General features: G+C 44.9%; 1 pseudogene; it reads left to right on the forward strand.

The window, feature by feature from the left end:
* Positions 1-371: 371 nt before the first annotated feature.
* Positions 372-4,077, forward strand: LOC120713924 (annotated as a pseudogene).
* Positions 4,078-4,287: the final 210 nt, after the last annotated feature.

The raw sequence follows: 4,287 nt of genomic DNA on the forward strand, positions 1-4,287 counted from the left end.
CAAATGATGCAAGGAAATGCTAAGCCGATGGAGTAGTTAGAGCTATTGCTTGCTTCGCATTGCTGGGTTGTAGTTCTTGCGCTGTTATTGCCATACTACTGCTTGCTGTAGAACCTCCGCGGACGTACTTGTCACTCAATACAAATGACCACCTTCTATTGGGTATACATTTTATCGAAAGATAGGAACAAGCAGTAACAGTTCATCAGCAGGAGCACTGGCAGAACAATGCCTGAAATTGCAGCTTCACATAATTTTGTTACAAGCAAGCAGTCCATGAGTTCAGCAAAAAACATTAATTTTGTTTGTTTGAATTTGAAAATAGCTTCTCTTGAAGATAGCATTTTCCATTGTAACAGACTGCGGAAGAGGGCACAGCTACCACCAGTTCGCCAAGAGGAGCTCACACTAATTCATCAGGACTAGCACAGATAATGGACAAGCGTCTGCTTGATGCGGCCGCATCCGGTGACACGGCAACAATGAAGCACTTGGCTCTACATCACCCGTCCCTGCTGCTTGGAACCACTCCGCAGGGTAACACCTGCCTCCACATCTCGGCCATCTATGGCCACGAGGGTTTCTGCAATGACGCCCTGGTTCTCTGAGCCCGTCGCTTCTCGCCGTCGTCAACTCGGCCGGCGAGACGCCGCTGCTCACCGCCGTGACAGGCGGGCGCGTGTCCGTAGCCTCTCTTCTGCTCAGGTGCTGCCGTGATCAGCTGATGAGCGACGCAATCCTGAAGCACGACAACCGTGGATGCAACGCGCTGCACCACGCGATCCGCGGCAGGCACAGGGGGGAGCTATTCATCGCATATGCGATGGGAACGCGCTGCATCGCAGAGGCCACTGTTCATCTTCCATCTCGAGCCAAGGCGGCGGGTGAGGGGTTGCGAGCTAGCGGAGGGGGAGAGGGTGGCCGGCAGCCGGGGTGGTGGCAAGAGGCGGCTGAGCTTTAGGATTCCGGGTTGCTGGGGGTGGGGCGGGCTCCATGGCCGCCTGACCTAGAGGAGAGGGCCAGGGGCGGCGGCGGCTGCGGTTCGGCCGGCGGAGGGCGAGGCAGCGCTCCCGAGCCGCCGGCCGGGCCGGGCAGGATCTCCGGTGGGTGGTGGCCGGCGGAGGGGGCGAGGAGAAGGTGGCGGCGGGAGTGGTTAGCGACGGCGGCGGTGGAGGGCGGCGGCGGAGGCTGCCGGAGCCGGGGGAGGCAGATGAAGGCGAGGGGCGAGCTTCTGCGATGGGTCGTTCCCCGCTCGCATATGCGGGGAATAGACGACCCCGGCACAAGGGGCTTGCGCTCGAGCTGGTAGAAGCAGAGCCTGCCCTGTCGCAAGGTGTGAACAAATACGACGAGTCACCCATGTTCATCGTGGTGATGAGAAATTATGCGGATGTCTTGGAGAAACAGCTGGAGGTCGCTGATTCTGCTCATGGAGGATCCTACGGGTTCAACGCTCTGCATGCTGCCGTGAGAAACGATAATCTAGGTGAGACATGACATGCGAGTATCCGACAAACCGAATTTTTTTATATATAATACTTCTTCCGTTTTAAAATATAAGTTTTTCTGATTTTCTAGATGCATAGTTTTTCTTACGAATCTAGACATACATTATGTCCACATGAATACCAAAACTAATATATAGAAAAGCTAGAACAACTTGTAATTTACTTGAGTATTCACAGCTACAGGAGTATTTTCATAGCCGGGTTCAAACCGGCCATCATAGCCAGTTTTGGCCCAGTGGTGCTATTTTGGGCAGTGAAAATTATTTTCACAGCCAGTTTTGGGGAAACCAGATGAGAAAGTTTGGCCTGGCAACGCTGTTTGGGGCAGTGAAAAGACTGTTTTGGGGGAACCGTTGTGAAAATAATTTTGAAAACCAAAAATAAAAAATCAAATGAAACTATGAAATGGGCACAAATTTTTTTTTGCATTCTCCATGCTTCAAACCGTCGACCTCTTGGTTCGCGTATACCTCACCATCAATTGTGATTGATTGAGGGATGCAATCCTTTTATATTAACTTTTTTGAATCTCTATAAATTTATAAAGGACACACCTTTGATTCAATTAAGTTGAAAACTTTTGTGGGTGTTCCTTACATTCTCTTGGTTCCAGGAAAAATATCAGAAAAAATAATATAAAAATAAAAGTAAGCATATGGAAAATTCATTTACTCATAAAAAATAGCAAATCATTTCAAAACAAATTCTAAACTCCTCAATGACAACTTATATGCAGTATAAAACATGTAACAATTGTTTTTATGTAATGTGAGCAAAAATAATGTTTGAGGGTGTACAAACTTCAAAGTTTGCCTTAAAATGTATGATAGTTTGTGAGAGACGTATGTGTTTGTGAACAATATATAGTCTGATTTTCTTGAAATAGATTGAATTTTTTATGAGAAGGTTATACATCTATAAAAGAACTCCATGTCAATTTTTATAATTTTTGGATTAGTTTTAATTATTATTATTATTACAAGAAAAGGTGTAAATTAAAGTGCGAATCATCTATAGCAAACCATTAAGTTTTCATATATTTTTAAGGATAAGATCTGACCTAGGGCATATGTCCTTAGACACTATTCTTTCTAGTATTTGTTAAGAACTAGGAGTATTTGAGATATAGGTAGTTCAAATTAGAATTACTAAGAACAAGTACCTAAAATTAATTTAATTGTTAGAAAACAGTAAATCATTTCAAAAAAAAATCCATAACTCCTCCATGGGAACTTATATGCAGTATAAGACATGTAAAAAATATGGCCATGTAATGTGAGCAAAAATAACTTTTTAGGATGTGCATAGTGGGTGTTGCACTTCTTTAATATTGTAGTTTTTGAATCTTCATGATTTTCTATAGACCACACCTTAGATCCAATTGGGTCGGAATTTTTTTTGGTTGTCCCTTATATGCTTCTAGTTCAAGAAAAAATATCAGAAAATTAAAATATAAGTAAGAAATTGATTTGCACTGTAGGTTAGAACTGGCTGTGAAAATTAATTTTCACCGTGTTATGAACTGGCCATGAAAATGGAATTTTACAAACGGTTCGTGGCTGGAACTGGTTTACTTACGATCCGGCTGTGAAAATGTATCAGTGCCACTTTTTGAAAACCGGCTGTGAAAATATGGTGACTAGAAACATCAATTCTGTAGTAGTGAATAGTGATTATATTCGATAAGGCGGTTGAGTGTCTTTACTTGATTTGCAGCCATGGCTAAAAATATCCTGGAGATGCGACCTTGGCTGGCCAGAGAAGAAGACAATGATGGCAACACTCCAATGCATCTGGCTGTAATTTGGGAGAAGGTCGACATGCTACGAGTATTTTTGGAGCATGATCGGTATTTGGGGTATGTTGTCTCCTCAAAAGAAGCTGGCACCCCTCTCCTTGTCACTGCGATAGGGCTGGCTGGACATGCCTGCACATGGCTGCATCGTTCGGACAGACGGAGTTTGTAGAATTTGTCCTTGCTTCGCCACAACTTGGTAAACTCGTTAACATGCGAGCGAACGATGGAGGAACTGCTCGGCATATCGCAGTCGAGAAGTGCAATCCCAAGATGGTCGCTGCATTGCTACGTCAACAAGACATAGACGCCACAATTATGAACAAAACCGGCAGCCCAGCAACCTGGACATTGTTTGAGGCCAGACATCATGCCAAGATATTAAACTGGGTACGTATGTTTGCTTGGTCCACTAAATTAGTATGTTGGTTCTTTGCATTAATTCTGAAGGAAGGATTTTAAAACTAAACTACAACTTTTATTTTACCAACCTAAGAAACAAACCTTTTACTTTGCTAGGACACTTCAGGTTACGGAAAGAAATTATATGTTACAACAAATGGTCCTCGTTGATGAGTTGATCCTCGGTAACCTTGAGGACGTTGCTGGGGTCGATCTCAGCATGAGAACCATCGTTGGCCGACGCACCATCAACTATGTTGATGTAGGCGTACATGATGACACGTGGATGTTGATGATGTGTCCCACCGGGCATGCCAAGCAGCGCGTTGATGCAAAAATCCTGACGGACGGATCTTCACGCTCCACGTACGCTAGGGCCGGGGAGATCTGCTTCGCTCCGAGTACTGAACCCGATCGGCGCGCGTGTGCTGCATTTGGCGTGCCAGTCAATTTAACCTGTAATTGACAAGGAGGATAACATTAAATTCTGGGGACTATCAGCTATCCAGCAAATATCGATGACGCCAGCAATCGGCTATCGGACAACCGATTCAGGGAAGCGAGCTACGTTTAAAGCAACTT

Source organism: Panicum virgatum, chromosome 6K (assembly GCF_016808335.1).
Source record: "Panicum virgatum strain AP13 chromosome 6K, P.virgatum_v5, whole genome shotgun sequence".
In the NCBI taxonomy this organism is placed as follows: Eukaryota; Viridiplantae; Streptophyta; class Magnoliopsida; order Poales; family Poaceae; genus Panicum; species Panicum virgatum.